This window comes from Sciurus carolinensis, chromosome 9, assembly GCF_902686445.1.
Source record: "Sciurus carolinensis chromosome 9, mSciCar1.2, whole genome shotgun sequence".
In the NCBI taxonomy this organism is placed as follows: Eukaryota; Metazoa; Chordata; class Mammalia; order Rodentia; family Sciuridae; genus Sciurus; species Sciurus carolinensis.
Window position 1 is genome coordinate 108,749,575 of NC_062221.1, and position 18,610 is coordinate 108,768,184.

At 33.0% G+C, this 18,610-nt stretch overlaps 1 pseudogene; it reads left to right on the plus strand.

Moving 5' to 3' along the window:
- Nucleotides 1-280: 280 nt before the first annotated feature.
- Nucleotides 281-10,866, plus strand: LOC124993724 (40S ribosomal protein S25-like; annotated as a pseudogene).
- Nucleotides 10,867-18,610: the final 7,744 nt, after the last annotated feature.

Consider the following 18,610-nt stretch of genomic DNA (forward strand, 5'->3'; position numbering starts at 1 on the left):
TGGGTATGATTAAGTCTTTACATCAGCATATTACAAAATTTTACACCTATGTGTTATTTGCAATGGTAGAAAAGCTTTGAAATATCCTGAAGTAGTCAAATGTAGTTTTGAATTATTTTTTCAATCATCATATTACCTTTATTTTCAGAATAATATTTTTATTTTAATCTAGTGAAAATTTAGACTCATCAGAACTCAGTTTTTAAAATTAATTGATTGATTTTTTTATCCAACATCTTGACAAGGTTTCAGTAGCTGCTGCTGCTCTCCAGGCTTCACTATGCTGAACAACAAGAAGAAAGATGCTGGAAAGTCAGCCAAGAAAGACAAGGACCCAGTGAACAAATCTGGGAGTAAAGCCAAAAAGAAGTGATCCAAAGGCAAAGTTCAGGACAAGCTCAACAACCTAGTCTTGTTTAACAAAGCTACTTATGACAAACTCTTCAAGGAAGTTCCCAACTATAAGCTTATAACCCCAGCTATAGTCTCTGAGAGAATGAAGATTCTAGGTTCCCTGGCCAGGGTAGCCCTTCAGGAGCTCCTCAGTAAAGGACTTATCAAACTTGTTTCAAAGTGCAGAGCTCAAGTAATTTATACTAGAAATACCAAGGGTGGAGATGCCATAGCTGTTGGTGAAGATGTGTGTGTGGGCAGGCTGTTTCTGAGTGCCATATCTGAATTAGGTCTTCCTACAATAATGTACCATTTCAACCTTGACTTTGTTGTTGGAACTCATTGTAATTTGTAATCATATATGTCCTCAGTAATTTCTTATATGTATGAAAACATGAAACAAGTGAATTATCTAAAGAGTATTCAACAACAGATTAAAAGTATTGTGTTTGACAGTGGAAATTCTCATTCCAGAATTTATTACATATCCATCAAGCAAAGCTTTCTTGAAAGGAAGATGGTGACTTGTAGATTGTAAGATGTCATAATTTTTATACACATGCTACTTTGTGTTTATAAAAGTTATTAAATCACATGATAATGAATATTTTTCATTATTGTAACTGATAAATGAATAATTTATTTTATTCCTTTAGTTTGGAATGTATTGGACAAATTTAATCACTCCATAATAACTTATTTCATGATTGGTACGTGTTGTTAATATTCTTAGGGGCTGCCCATTACAAACACTTTGTTTAAAAAATGTAGAGAGAAAAGACACCAGCATGGAGTAGGCTGATGTTATGCTCCAATTTCTTTGACAGTTAACTAAAATTTTCAGTTGGAATTGAATATGCCCCTTCACAATGCCTTTTCTTTTTTGAGAAGACATCACATTTTGTTCGAACGATTAAGTGTTATTAAGTAAAGAATGAGTTAGCAAGGAGATTACACCATTAGTGAAATTTAACTTCCTAACCTCACATTATAAACAGTGGTAAGCTTTCTACCATGGCATTTCAATTGAACATTTATTAAAGATACTTATTTTTAGTTAAACCAGATTTTTAGTATGCTCTTTCCTTACTGCCTCCAATAGTGCTTGAATTTTAACTATGATTCTATAAAAATTGAAGAATATTTAGACAAATATTACAATACAAGTCCCAGAATATGTTTTAATGGATTGTTTCTCATGAACAAGTAATGCATCTAGTAAGTAATTTTTCACAAAACATAAAAGAAAATAGCATATATGTTTGTTTGTTGGTTGGTTGGTTGGTTGGTACTAAGGATTGGACACAGGGACTCTTAACCACTTAGCCACCTCCCCAGTCCTTTTTCTATTTTATTTTGTGTTCTCACTGAGTTACTTGCCAAGTCTTTGAGGCTGGCTTTGAACTTGCAATCCTCCTGCTTCAGCTTCCCAAACCACTGAGATTTGCCACCTGCATATGTGTTTTAAAATGTGTTATCTTTTGGGTCTCACACAATTTTGTTGTTACTCAAAGATATACTCACCTAATCCATTTAATTGAGCTCTGACTTTTTAAATGTTTGCATTAAACTAAGCATTATATTTACTTCAAGTTATCTTCCCTCTTTATATACAAGTCTCAGAGTCAGGAATGAGGATTTCTTTATGTTGAGGATGAATAATATCCAGCATGTTTTAATATGCATTGATATTAAATAATGACAAATCCTCTCATGTAAGGCTCAAAGATATACTATCAATACTTTTTAATCAGTGGAAGATCTTATTTGTGGTAGCAAGACTTTGAGTGGCCTGTTCTCTACCCATCTGATAACACCTTACTGCCTTGTCCATTTCAATCACCCTCGATTTTCCATCAACAAAAGATGCTTGCGTCTGCTTTCTTTACCTCTCTTACTCTAATCTGATTTTCCATCTTTCTCTCTCACCCTTTCAAAAATACTACTAGAAATTGATCCTGTCATCAAATTATTTTACATATTAAAATATTTTTAAAATATTCCATGCCCAACTGACACTTATCTGTCTCTTGAAAGTACTTTCTTCTATATAGCCCTTTCAGGTAACAGGTATGCACACAAATGTACAGGTACACACACACACAGACACACACACTCCTCACAAAGCTCTGGTACTCAGGGTGACAGAAGCACTCATGCTTCCACATTATTAGGTGAAAGCAAAGTTTCTCACTTTCTCTCTGAAGAATCAAATCCAGGTCATTTCAGATAAATCCTGTCTAGCTCTCTCACTGGTGATTCAGATTTTGGCCCTCACCCTCTCTTTCTCTTCTGAAAACACCCTGGTCTTCTTAAAACTAATGTTTGTGTACTTCCAGGTTGCAACTGAGGAACAGAGTTTGACTATAGAAAATATATGTGCTGAACAGATTTTTCTCAAATGTTAGGACCACAAACCTCAAAAGATGCTCCAAACTGTTAGAAGATATTTTTATATTCCTTCAGTGATATAACTTTCTGAAATAAGTTGAACCCTTCTCTTCTCTCCATCATTCCCTACAAACATTTCATTCCTAGGTGATGACTTAATCACATATTTTACATGTAGAATAACTGCTACTAGGGGAGAGAAAATATGGCAATTACCAATAGTACTATCCTACCTTCATCTCGACCTGAAATCCTGAAACAATGGTGCTATTTTAATTGACAACTCAAGATTGGGTCCCTACCAACTTTGCCTTTTGAAGGATGTAGCTGTTGTAGTATTATCTTATTTTTCTACCTCTTCATTTCTTGCCTTTTACTGTGTTATTCCTATTAGAATATAAAGAGGCTTGTTATATGTAATCTTTCTAAAACATCTTCCTTTACATTGTTCCACTGGCTATTACATTACTCTTCTACACCATTTGTAGCAATATTGTCAAAATATTCTTGTTTTGCATCCATGTCACCATTATCACATCAAACCCTCCAAGACTTTTATTCAATTACAGCAAAGTGTTCCTATCTATGACTATTTTGTCCTTCTCTTATGAAATTCGCAATATTTGACCTTCTTTTCCCCTTGAAACACATTCTTCTTTAGCCTCCCATGGCACCATAGTCTTTATCCTATATCACTGGCTCCCTCCTCTCAGTCTCCTTTGTCAGTTTCTCTTACATTATCTGCCCTGTAAATATGACAGTGTTCCATTAACACTGTTCCCTCACTAGATGCCATCAGTCAATTGCAAGATTCAAAATATATTTATATGTGAATGAACCTTAATATATATCTAGGTAATATATTCACATTTATATTTTCAAATAAATATAAACATATCATGTATATATGTATGTGTGTATAATTATATATACATATATTTTTACCCAGATATTTTCTCTGAAATCCAAAGCTGACTTTTTGATAAGCCCACTCTAACTTGAAGTAGACATACTCAATTCAACATTCAAAAAATGGAGCACTTGAAATGGGCTTCTAACCCTCTCAGTCTTTTCTTAAACATTACACAGCAACAGTTCATATTTCTTAACAACCCTTTTCCACACCCAACAGCCATTATGTCACAACTCTTCTACTTTCTCAACACAGGTCTCACTAATCTACCTATATCTCACCATCTCTATCACTAGTCTAAGTCATCTCATCTAACCCTTAGACACTGAAAATGCCATCTCAAGTTATCAATTTGCATGTGATGTTTCCATCAGTTTGTCCTCTCCAAAGCAGGCAGAGAGAACTTTCAAAGATGAAATATAATCTTGTAACTCTCTTCATTGAAGCTTTCTAACCACTTCCCATTATACTCAAAATCAGAAAGCCAAAGTGTCTTATGTGACCTGGCCAATACTCCTGCTCTTCTCTTCTCTTCTCTTCTCTTCTCTTCTCTTCTCTTCTCTTCTCTTCTCTTCTCTTCTCTTCTCTTCTCTCCTGAGGTTTAATCATGTTTCTTTATTCTCATTTCAGGGCAATAACACTTGCTGATTCTCCCACTTGATCTGCCCTCCACCCACATTTCTGCATGGCCATTTCCTTCCCTTCATACAGAAATTACTCCAGTATATCATCTACAGAATGATTTTCTGTAAATCAGTCTAACTAATGTAACTCCTGCATGGCCCCATCCAGTCACCTTCTTACCCACAACCACCTTCAGTCTCTACAATGTTGTACAGTCTTCATAGCATATTTAAGTTGTCTTAAATATTTTTTATGCATTTAGTGTCTGTGTTTCCTTTAGAAGACATGATTTTTGTTGGTCCCTGATTTTCATAATGACTGCTAATTATCATGATACTGAGATCAGTGACTGTTATGTGGTAGGTACACATTAAGTATTTCTGTAATGGGTGACTGAGCCTTTTAATGTGACCACAAATAATTCATTTTTCCTGACTGTGCCATCATTATCCTTGCTGTTATCATTACTATTATTATAATTTTTAATTAAACTTAATTTTCTGTAGGAAAATCATATATTCGTATATTGATTTGCCAAGTATTGGAAACTAGGATTACAAATATAAAAAAAAATCACTATCTTCATGTAATTTAAAGTCTGGTAGATGACACAGGTAAGCAAGAAGGAAATTACAGTGGAGTATAATATTTTTATTTTATAAATTTATTCACATACCAGATATTCATTGATCCAGGTACTCAGGACATAGTTCAATAAAGTAATTCCTACTATGTAATTAAATTCTAATGGGGATAATAAGCAATATGTAATATAATATAATCTTGAATCATGTATTCTATATTCTCATTTATATACCAGTTTCCAGCAAGTTGTGATACTATGAGTCACTTCATAGTGATTTTATTCCTCTCTGGATAAAGTAATGATGTTAATTTTATGACTAATAAAACTGAGGACAGCGTCGTATGTGATATCTACAGAAAATTGCTGGGACCTGTTCTAGATTCTAGCTAGTTTCTTTCACATTCTATCTAACTGCTGCAAATATTTTTCTGGAGTCATAAAATTTTAAAACTAAGAGCTTTTTATAATGAATTATTATTCAACATGAGTACTTTGTGAATTCTGTGGTATAACTGTATATCCAGTAGACCACTGAAGAAACATACAGGTTTAAGTTACATTTTTCATGAGCAAAGTGATAGTATTGACTGCTTTCTTTGTGCTCAACATATAATAATGAAGGGTCTGAGCAAGTTCTTGGTCACAGGAATCCAGTGGTAATCTCGTAGTGAGGACTCAGACTTGATGAAGCAAAGTCAAGAGCAGCCTGTACAAGGACCTCAGAAAACATGCAGAATAGCTCAGAAGTAAACATCTATCTTGCATATATTCATTGCTATACTATTTGTAGTATTAGTGATTAAACCCATAGCCTCAGTCATACTGGGCAAGTGCTCTGTTATTGAGCTTCATCTCCAGCCTGCATTTTATTTTGAGACAGGGTCTTGCTAAGTTGCTGAGGTTGGTCTCGAACTTGCCATAAATTACTGAGGCTGGAAGCCAAATTGCCACCCCTCTTCCTCAGTTTTCTTTGTATCTTGGATTATAGGTATGCACCTGTTCACTCTATGTATTTTTAAGATTAATATCTTCAATAAAAAGGAAGGTAGGAAGAACGAAAAGGGAAGAGGCAGGAGGTTTTTGAAGAAAAGAATCTTCAAAAAAATCATTAATTCAGTTTTGAAATTGACTGATTTTTCTTTGTTATTTCTTAATAATATCTAGAAACAATTAGCATAGGTATTTGAAATTTTAAGTGACAATTTTCATGCTGAAGTTATTGTGGCAAAATAAAAATAACTGTCAAAAATCAGTATGTGTTAACATTGAGATCAAAAAAATACTTGCAGGCCACTAAAACATAAAACATATGAATAATATCACTAAATCACTATCCTAATTTTTGCTGACTTTGTGTTCCCTGAACTATACTACAGAAAGCCATTTATCAATATATTCTACTCTATGAATTACAATAATGCAAGGTAAGTATTATGGAGTAGTACCAACAAGGGAACAGCGTTGGCACTCAACTGCAATCGCTTGTTTTCAGAAGGGGTTTAAAGGACTCTTGCAACAAAAGCTCTTTTTGCATTTCTAACCAACTTTCTGATTATGAAATGCCATGCAAAAGAATTAGCAAATTTCTAATCAACTTACAATTAGACTCAAACGAAAAATGATTTTTGCATTTTGATTTAGTTTATCAAAAAACAAAATATGAGAATAAGAGGATGAGAGTTTTCTCCTCACATTTTAACAATTAGAGTACCAAAAACAATAATTAATGATTGTGCTGGTTCAAAATGAATCTCCCATTTAAAACTGAAATCTCTCATTCACTTAGAAGAACACTGAATAAGAAAAGAGGTTAGCAAAAAGTACAAAATCTAAAGCTGTATTTAGAGAATTTTATTATAAATGTATTAAGGAGTGTTGGGATTTAATATTATTTTTAATTATAATTTCAAATATAGCAGTGATTTTAAATACTGAACCCACATTAAAATCAGTGGGTATATATTTTAAAAAATAATTTTAATTGACAGATACTATTTCCATGCATGTATATACTGTAGAATGATCAATTCAAGATAATTACCATACCTATCTCCCCTTATTATTTATTTCTGATTAGCATATTCAAAACCCTTTTTTGCAGCTATTTTGAAATAAGTAGTACATTATTATTATTAACTTTGGTCATTTTACTGTACAATGGGGCATCATAACTTATTTTTACAAACTTTAACTTTGTACTCATTTACCAATATTTCGCTCTTTCCCCACCTCCAGCCCTCTGCCCTTTAATCAATGTCTCTGTTAACTGCCACTGTACTCTCTACTGCTATGAGTTTGCCTTTTTTAGCTTCCACATACAGGTGAAAGTGTATAGTATTTCTCGGTCTGCAACTGACTAACAAGCATGGTCTTGCCCCAGGAAAATTCAATCAATTTATTTATGGACATGTGAATCTTAAGCCTCATTCTTTTAAGATCCACTCAACTCCATGATTATAAAGTTTGCTTAGTGCTGATAATTATGGAAATAAAATATAATAAAAATTATTTAAACTACACACAGAGCAATAAAAATTCCATTTCAATTGCTTTCAGTTTTACTAATTTTTATTTCAAGTATCATTAAACAGTTTAGTTCAGTCCAAAATTACATTCAATATTCTCCCAACATACATTGAAAGAATGTTTTACTGTTGGTAAAACATGTGTTACAGTTAGTATATAATACATAGAAAATGAGTTTAGAGAGGTATCTTGAAACCCTCCTCCTTAAACTTATGAGGTATAAATGGAGAAATCCAGAAAAAAAATATATTAGCTCTATATTTAGCATACATTTAGCAGCATTTATTTAGTAACGTTTATTAGGGGCCAAATAGAACAATGAAGAGAGAAAAAAGCCCCATCCATTTAACATATGTACATCCTCAAAAATGAAAAAGAGCCAAGTTGAGCAGCAATGTTAACATATGTGCATCTAATACTGCTAAGTACTCTAAGATCAGATATTGTCCAAACAGTTATAGATGAGATTTAGAGTTTTCTTTTTTTAATATTAAAAGCATGATTCTGCTTGTATTCTAATACTTAGCAAAGGTTATAAAATAAAAGGACTCTAAACAATGCCAGTTTCCGTGTTCATGATTAGCACTGCTCTCCATTGGGAGTAGAAAATATAATGCAGTCACACTTCAGGGCCCAGATGCTTTGCTGATACTAGGCATCCCAGACCACCTGTTTTCACATACTCATATGCACTTTAGTCTGTCATTCACGGATGCCCTGTGCACAAATTTGGGTTTGCTTGCCCACTGTTTTGGCAGTTTTCCAATGACAAGTAAGTACATTGAGTTTTACAATTTCTATGTGCAATGGTTTCCAAATTCACTTAAGTCACTCACCATCTCCACAAGCATTACAGAGGCATTATAAACATGGCAAACTGCCCAGGCCAAAATAATTCCACCTAAAAACTATTAACCCAAGGACTTTAAGTGGACTTATATATTATTTCTACAAATATCTTATATCAACTTCATCACCACAAAACACACAAAAAATTAGATGACTCATTGATGTAGTGGGTTTTTTTTCCCCCTCAATTCTGGAATCACAATGTATAGGAAATATAGATTTAATTTTGTATAGGCTTTCAATTGTTGGTTAGATCTCCCAAAATCATTTAGGAATATATCACAAAGAAAAGTTAACAAATAGCAACCTTTAAATTAATTTGACTTTTCACTTCAAGAGCTGTTACTAAATATACCCAAGGACCGTAAACAAAAGCTGGTATTTCTTTTCAAATGTATATATCTTAGAAATATGCTACTTTTCTATTGAGAAAAACCCATCTCATATTCAATACATAGGATCCCTTTTAAAATAGAATGCCTGTTGTAACTAATTTGTTTTTCAGGAAAACCTATCATTCTGCTATATAATGGCATTTTAATTATTAACAAATAAACCAATGCAACAAATAAACCAAGAAGCATTGCAGTTAGAGTAAGTAATTGGATAAAATAGACAAAGTTAAATAAGACATAAATCCTGAAACCATTTAATAAAACCACAAAGCACGCACTCTATCTTTTCCCAGGTGGTTTAGGGAGAAGACTATTAAGAGAATGCTTCACATACTAATCATTTCATAATTCCAGCATGCAAAGCATGGACCAGGGAACTAGAGAACACAAAGACCAGTAAGAATAAGACATTATCCCCAGAAGTTAAGTGATCTCATTCAAGTGATGAGATTGTGTGTGTGCTCATGCAGGCACATGTATGACAGACACACACACACACACACACACATGCATACTGCATGCATGATGAGAACATGAAAAAGTTGTATAATAAAACATACTATCATAATTGTAGGAGAGAGTGGTAGGTACATGACTTACATTAGAGGTGGCTATTTCTTTAATTTTGGAAATCACTTTAATGGACCTTTTTACCCCAATAAAGTGGGCTCCACTTTGTCCATCTGTTTACTGTGAATAGGACAAGAGTGTTATCCACATACAGCCACATTGCATATGAAAATCATAAATAAATGACCTTTCACTTTTCCCATAATTGTTATGAGACACAAGCATTTAAGGGTGATCTGAAGTGAGCAGAGAATTAGGGTTGGGGAAGCAAGATCTGGGGAAAGTAAAACAGATGCTTAGTTTCTTGCCAGTTCATTATACTTAAGGAGGTATATGACAAAGGGGAAATAACTGAAGAAAATTTAAGATGACCATGTCTCAAATTTTCTTTTAAACTCTTGCATGTGTTTTCCTGGGCTACCTCTCAAATTTTGAAGGAGAAGATATTGAATATTACAATCCTGGCCCTGTGATATCTTCAAAATACAGGGGAAAGCACCAGGTGTCTGCTGAAGTGGTGAGGAAAGAAGGATACTCCCAGTCTATAAAAATGAAAGATAAGACTCAGGCAACAGTGGAGAAGAAAGCTGCCATAGACTTGGACTCAGGAGCAGACCTGGGATGCTCCCTACAAATGCTGTAGGAATTGACACCAGAATGAAGTCTATTAGAGATCTGGCACCAAAGTGAGCTAATCCATGCTGAGAACTTAATCAAGCCCCATTCCAGATAAGGCACCAAGCTTCTCATAACATGAGGAATGAGGGCTTAAATTATCTTAATTGAAAGGATTATTGACATCTGGGAGATGAAAATACATGTTCCCCTCTAAGGACCGTAATGAAAGTGCACATTTCATGAAGGCAATGGGTAAAATACAGATGTTTTGAATGCAACTGGGTCAGCATTGGTATCCTACAGTCATTTACAAGCCATGTGGTAGCAGGAAAGTGAATGATCTTCTCTGGAATATGTTCCATGCATATTAAATAAGATTAATAATTCTGACTTCAATGGCTAGATGTATACAACAAATGTGTTTAAGGCACCTGGCATAGCATGAGCACTGAATAAATCTTAGTCCCTTTCCTAATTGTCCTATCCATCCTACTATTCAATGAGGACTCTAGAAGACAGAGCCATTGATTTCAATTAGAAGTCAAAAAGTTTGTGTGAAAAAATACTGACTTTGAGTTAGGCCTTGAAAAATAAGTATGTGAAAATACATTGCCATAGCTTTACTGGGGAATGTGATATAATTTCAGAGGAATTTAACATTATATATGAGGATGTCCTAAAATGTACAAAGTTTTCATAGAAGACACAGTAGGGAAGTGCTTCTATAATAAAGATTTATGATGTGCAATAAAAGGATTTTGCCCCCATTATCTTTCCCTGTAGGTGTTACACCTGTGCATAATTTGCCTTATAGGAAGAGGAAGGTACTGAGTTGCTCAGAGAGAAGCAATATGAAGATGACTTTATCCATGGTTGCTGACTTTGAAGATGAAGAAAGAGACAAAGAAGTGCACAGACTGTATGAGCTGGAAACATCCCTCAGCTTGAAGCTAGTGAGAAGATGGGAACCTCAGTCCTATGACCACAAGAAACAAACTTAGCTCCAGAATTCTCAAAAATGAGTGCAACCTGTGAATAACTTAATCTGTTCAGACAGCATAGAATTAGTGTGCACATAATAGCAGACTCATTCTTTTAAGCAATTAAGTTTGCATGGGGATAAAAAGAGTGGCAGAGGACTGTGATGTGAATTGCCTCTCAGTGCTAGTGGAGGTGAATCTTTATGTTGTATTGCAGTGCTGTTTTTTTTTTTTTCCTACTCCTCATAAATATTTATTTAAAAATGCTCAGGTAATATTTTATGAGAACAGCTAGAGGGTAATAAAACAAATTACCGTGACAGTTTCTGGGTTAAGTAGTTTGGTTGGGGTCATAATATAATCATTAAATATTATAAGAGTAAATACAACACAAGTTCCCAGGGATAACATAAAAAGCTAAAAATCAAAGGTCACAAGGCAGATATGGTACAGAAATACTAAGAACCTACTGCAATTCATTAAGAAAATTTACTAAATGACCTGTTTACATTTGCTTTTCTTCTTCATTAGAAACTGGCTTTTCTGTTTTGATAATAAAGAAGGAAATGATTCCTAACTAAAAATCCCATGGAACTTTCACTATCTGTTGCCATGGTGTTGTGGGTGATATAGATGTTTTCAACAGAGTAAAGAGAGCTATTTGAATTTTAAAACCAAGTATATCTAATTATTATAAAAAATGTGGAACTTGAAAATGATAACTACATCTTTAACAAACATTTGGTGATTCTCTAGAAACAAGTTGTCTAGTCAGATCCCTGGTACTTTTTTGATATCAATGTGCTTCTACCTATTCTAGGGTAATATGAGGATGGTTACAAGATTTGATCTGAAAAGTCATAAATGACTAATGAATAATTCTATCAATAGTCATCCTGAGGTATGCAATTAATTTCTACCCCTTTAGTGTATAAATAAATTTATGACACAAAGCCATTGGATGTGGTCCATTTTGGATTGGTGAATCCAAGATGGGCAAAGTGTCAAATGCATGTATCTTCTCCAATATACATCTTCTTTTGGATTATTTGGAACATTTTCTGTTTTTTCTTGTTTTACTTTTTAATGTTAGGCAACTAAATTTCTCTGTATCTCCCATAGGATTCGCCAGGTTCTAGCACTGGAGTGATCACAGGAATAGAAAGAGTGCAATTTGTAGCCAAAATCCAGGGAGTGTATATGAAATGAGCTTAAAATTTTTCATCCTTTACTTACCTTCTGCAGGTATGGAAGAGATTGCTTTCCTATCTGAGTTCTCTAACATCTTTCTGTTTTTTTCTTGTCTTCCTTTGTCTCCTTTGTCTAAATGTATGATTCTAAACTCCCAGAGAAGGAATGTGTGTTCTTTGTTCCTTCTACTGCCATTCAGGTTCAGTCCTTTTCCTCCTGTTAAGACTTTTTGGATAATCATTCTGCTCCTGCACTGAAAAAACAATTTCATCTTTCAGCTTTGTTTCAATCACATGATTCCAGATTCTATTCTGTTGCTAATATCATCTTTCTAAAATCCAAATCTATGACATTATTATTTTAAAAATCTCATTTTATTTCAAATCGATCCCCAACTCCTTAGCATAGTATGCAAGGTTATTTGCAAACTGAGTCTTTTCCTTCTTTGAGCTCATCTCCAAGAAACACCAAAACCCATGACCCATGACATATAGTCAAATTGACTATTTAAACTTGTCCAAAGTACACAGGAGTTTCCTGCCCCACCTCTTGTATTTGTAGAGATAATTTTTTTTTTCTGCCTGAAAAATCACTTTTCCATTATCTTAATTTACTTAAATCCCTTTCTTTATTCTATTTATTTATTTATTTATTTATTTTTTGGAAAAAAAAATAACCACAGTGGCTGAAATGTTACCATCTAGTAATAGCCATGTCTAATGTCTTCTCTGTGCACTCAGGATCCCTTTAGATTTTATTACTTCAGATTTCATTAAAATAGAATAATATTTCTCATTTTATTTTCCTGAGAACAGAGATTGTTCATTTTTTCAATTTTGAATATAGGTTCTTAAAAACTGGTAATTGATGTTTGATTCATTATTTTTTTTTCCTTTTTTTTTTTGATTACACAAATGGTATGCCTTGACTCCATGTACAAATAGAGAAACAACATGTATCCCATTTGTATACAATAATAATAAAAAAATAATTAAAAAAACCTGGTAATTGAGTAAATGAATTACTCAATGAATTTAAAAAAATTAATTAAAGTTGTAATTTGATCCTATGTCAAAGGCTGATAATAGACATGACTTTATATGGAATATGGTACCCATCTAAAATGCTTGTAAATTTTGAACAATTTCTGTCACATTAAAAGCAATTTCATATTAGCTTTACCTAGAAGAAAAACATTAGTGTATGAAATGCAATGATCCTTTATATATGAAAGAACAAAGAGAGGAAAGAAGTATACAACTCACAATATTCTTTCTCTAGTATTATGTCAGCAAATTTAGTACTGATATTTCTGATATTTTGTTTTTCTCCAGTCATGGACTGCTTTTTTTGGTCCAGATCTCCAGTCATAGTGGATGAAAAATGATAAATTAGCAAAAAAAGAAAAAAAAAGAAAAAAAAAAACAGTGTGGGGGGGGAAATATTGACCTGCAATGTTTACATGAATATCACTCACTCCTTATTGTCATGCAATTTAACATATCCCAAATCTATTTTAAAAATACTCACTTTTGGGGTATGGATCTCATGCTTAGCTTGTGTAAGGCCATCAGTTCAATGACAAAGAAGAAAATAGTACAAAATATTATGGTCTGGAAATGAGATGACCCACAAAGTTCTTGTGTTAATAATACTGCAATGTTTGGAGGTACAATGATTGGACTGTGAGAGCTATAACTTAATCAGTTCAAATTAATTTGAAGGAACTGACTGAGTAGGAACATCCTGGAAGTTTCATTCTCCCTGTGGCCGTTTCCACCCTTCTCTCCCTCTCCCTCTCTTCCTCTCCCTCTCTCTCTCTCTCTCTCTCTCTCTCTCTCTCTCTCTCTCTCTCTCTCTCTTTCTTTCTCCTCTCTCTCTCTCTCTTTGCTGGTTTCTGTGAGGTAAACAGCTAACCTCAACTGTGCCCTTGGTTCATGATGTTCTGCCTTATCTTGGGCCCAGAGCAATTGAGTCGGCTATCGATAGACTGAGACCTCAAAAAACGTGAGCTCCTCCAAATAAAATTTTGCTTCTCTGTTGTTCTGGGAAGGTATTTTGGTAACAGTGACAAAAATCTGACTAACACAAAAGTGAATAATAAATAAACAAACAAAAATAAAAACAATCGCTTTTGCATGTTGTTGTCTCAAAGAGTTAATGGAAAAATTTTATATTCTCCAGAATAACATCTGAAATATTCATTGCCAAATAATTTTAATATCATTTAGCAGTATAAAAAGGCTGTAATTCAATGATAGTTTAGTATTATTCAGAGCAAATATAACACTGTTCATTTGAAAGCACCTTATAATTAAAATCTTTTATACATGACCACATTAAAAAAGAATATTTACTGTGTTAAGCATTAAAGCTATGTGTGCATATGTATCCACATGGAAACATTTAAAACACAAAGCATTAAAAATTCAGGAAATAAAATTTTCAAATACACAAAAAGAAGTATTCAAAAAGACCAAGAATATTAACTAATACACTCTATACATGATGGTTGATAAAATCAACCTTAAAATATATGTAAATATTTCATAATATAGTATTAAAACACAGTTAAAATACAAGTTTTAAGTAAAATATTATTAATTTTAAATATTTTTTACTAACTAATGTATGTAAAAAGTTCAAGTAGGCAGTTACAAAATATTTTATTTGTTATTTCATTTAACTTATCTGTATTCAAAATAGGAATTTATAAATACATTAATAATTGTTACATTGTTTAATAAGTTTAAATATAGGTCCATTTCAATAATGCAGCTTCAAGGTTTGTTAGTAAATTTAAGTTGATTCATTTTATAAGACACTTAAAAATGAAACACATTTTGGAAAATTACTAGATATAATTTTAACACTTCTGAAATATTAATATGAAACTAGATTTTTGAAGTGTGGTTGGAATAAGGCTGAGACTCAAAGAGAATGAACATTTCTATCATTCTCAAAGTGAATAACAGATTTAATCAAAATGGGTATTATCAAAGAGAATGATGGATTGAAGGGGAAAGATTTCAAAGTGAATGTTGAAACAAAGGCAAGTCCATAGCAGACTAAATTCTATAGTCAACAGAAGATTAAATTACCATTTCCCTCATATAACTTTTCCAATATCTACATCCATATTTCTTTACATGTCATCAAATTTACTGTTGATGTTCATGGGTTGAAATTAAACTTTCTTTATCTTTTTTGTTGTTTTATTCAGATTATATGATTTTCTATGTTATTAGAATTTTATATTCACTTTATATTTCAATTCAACTAAGACTTTTGCTTTAGTTCATACAGGAGAGGCAGGGACCTGAGTCACCCTCCTCTAGTTATCAGCCACAAAACTTGATAAATTACAAAAAACAAATGTTTTCGGACACAGGACACCAGTCAGAGAAAATCCATGATTTCTGAAGGGAGGGAAACATGCAAGGTAAGATTATAAATACCCAGGGTTTTTTTTTCTGGAGTATTCCAAATTCCAGTGAAAATGTCAGGTTCCTTTTGAATTGAAGATAAAAAAGATCAGAGTTTGTGATGGCTTACTAACTGGAAATTTCAGGACAGATAGAAGATATCTAAACAGAAAGAAATATAAGAAATCTGTATTGGCATCAACTTTAGTCTTTTCAGAAGTTATCAATATACTCAAAATGTACAAGAATTGGAAGAAAAATGGTATACTTTCATACCAGATTTCTAATTTTGTTGACTTCTATCTAGTGGAATGTAATTCTTTGTACCGGAGAACACTTTCTTTATAAATGCAGTTCTTCAAAACATATTGAAATACTTTTAAGACCCAGCAGTTAGTCTTTTTGGGTTAATACTACAGGAGTACCTAAGAGAACTTGTGCTTTGGGAATGTAGTAGGGAGTACGTGGTACTTGTACTTGTAAATCTCGTCAGTTTGATGGTAGTGTTCCTTAAGACTTCTATCTATTTACCTTTCTATTCGGTTTTTCCATATATTAGCAGCTTTGGAATCTCTGAGCAAAATTATGGATTTCTGTTTCTCCTTTTAGACTGCCAAATTTTTGTTGGAATTCTCTTGTGGGATAAATACACAAATAGATTACATGAAGAAGAGCAAGTTTAAAGCAAAGTATGTAAAATGAAAGAAATAATGAAGACAAAATACATAAATTACTCAAGCAGCAAAGAGAAGAGAAATATATAACAATAAAGCAAAATATTGATAATTTGAAAATAATTAATCTAATCAATCAAAAAAGAGAAGATATAAATTATTAATATCAGAAATAAAACCAAAATACAACAAAATCTAATAAATAATAAGTGAAATATTCCTCTTTTTGATTGCAGACTGGGTCAGTTAATATAAGGGCTATCACACTATCATTTCATAAAGTGAAACTCCAAAGAGACACTTCTACGTGGCTCCAGAAAAAGAACAAACCTTTGTTTCCTTGGCCTTTTATAATATTGAAGCATCACAGCTTACAAATACATTTTGTGATCTGAAGTGCAAAATGCTTTAATATAAGTAGACTAAAATTTATGCTTCATATTATTTTCTAAATGACAAAGATTTATTCTTTTTCTAATTAAAACCACAACCTCATTGCAAATTTTTTGATAAATTCATAAATATGAAAAGGTAAACTGGAATTAAAATCAAGCATCATAATTTACTATCATAGAACAAGCTCTTAAATATGTGTTCTTTTTCTGAAATGTATCCCACTGTGGTATATTTGGGCTTCTTTAGGGCCTACGACATGTCAAATTTCATTAAGATTACCCACTCTTGCTTTGATGTTGCACTGCAGTTCTCTTGCTTCTCTTTGCTACTTCATAATCATGCATGCATACTGTTGGGAGAAACCTACACATGAGTTTCTCACATCTGCTGAGAAAAGGTCTTTTGAAACATATTTGCATAGAAAATATTCTTGAGAGATAGAAATCATGATTCTGTCTGGATGAAGGGTTAATTTACTTGCTGTCTAGACAATATAGATAGTTTCCTGGGAAAATGTTGACTAGGTTTACTGGTGGCTCCCTTAGAAACATCGCAGTTCCTCAACTTGGGATCCTCTCAAGGAAATGTAGCCAACTGTGTATTCAGGCATCATGAGGCTCTCTGTTAACCTATGGATGTGGTTTGATTGTGTCCTCCAAAGATATGTGGTCTGTAAGCTTGGTCTCAGTGTGGTGAAGCTGATGTGGTGGGATCTTTAAGAGGCAGGTACTTGTTCTAGGTCCTGGGTTCAGGAAGACATTGCCCCCCAAGAGATTAATTCTATATTTGAAGAGTAAATTTATTACTATTAAGAGTGGGTTGTTATAAAACAAGGCTACCCATTGTATTTGGTTCCTTCTACATACAGTTTTTACCTTATTCATCTAGCCACCATATTGTATCCCAGCCATGGGGGCCTTACTAGAGGCCAAACAGATGAATCCATCGTTTCTTGAATTTTCTGTCTCTAAAATAGTGAGTTAAATGAATCTCTTTTCTATATAAAGCACCCAGTCTCAGATATTTGTCATAGAAACAGACTAATTCACTAGTATAATGACATACTGTGGGAGTTCAAGCTCTGGCAAACTGAAGAATTGTTACTCTGTCTACTACTGATGCTATGATAAACTCATTTTGTCTTTGACATAAAATTTTTGCTTTTCTACCAGTATATATGATTCCGTTGCAGGCTAACTTGTTAATTTGTGATTACTTTTAGACCTTTTGCAATTCTTGGTAATTTTGATCTCAAACGTGGAATAGTGACAGAGACATGAATTTCTATAAAAGAAATGCAAAGACCTTGCTGCAGACTGAGTAATGGGATTGGAAGGAAGTTCAGGAATAGGTAATGGAATTATTGACTGAACTGCATGGTCAATCAGGCAAAAAATATTTATCCTTTATCTTGCTTGTTAATGACGAGATTCTGAGTACTGGTACTGGGAAACTGAGTACTGGGGAATAGGTACAGCCACCTGAAAGTACCCTGGTTGTTGCTGACTCTTCTCCATGTTCAGCTGGGTAGGAGAGGAGGAGACAGACAGGAAACAAACCAAAATATTGACATATCAGCTAGTTATAAGTTTTATACCAAAATAAAATATTGTGATAGTAAAAGCAGTAATGGATGCAATAGTAATTTATATTTATTTATATATATTTATTTATATATATATTTATTTATATATATATTTATAGATATAAAGATATTTGCATGGATTTCCAAGGATTTTAGACTTCCTGATATTTACATCATGCAGAGCAGTAAAATGCCCAGATTTTAAAATATAATTCGGCAACTGTGGGAAAAAATTAAAAGTAGGATTTTAGAATCTTACTGTTATTAAAAATATTAGAATAAATAAGGGTGAATCAGATAAATAAAATAAAATATCTGATCCCAATAAAAATTGTGTGGAAAGTAACAAAATATTCTAAAATGAGTAAGAGTGAGCAATAGTTTCAATTGTTCTCTGTCATTCATGATATAAGGTATGAAAAAGTATAATTAAAGACACTATTTCATGTGCTGATATTCCATAAACTAGAATGATAGAAAGAATGTAGAAATAT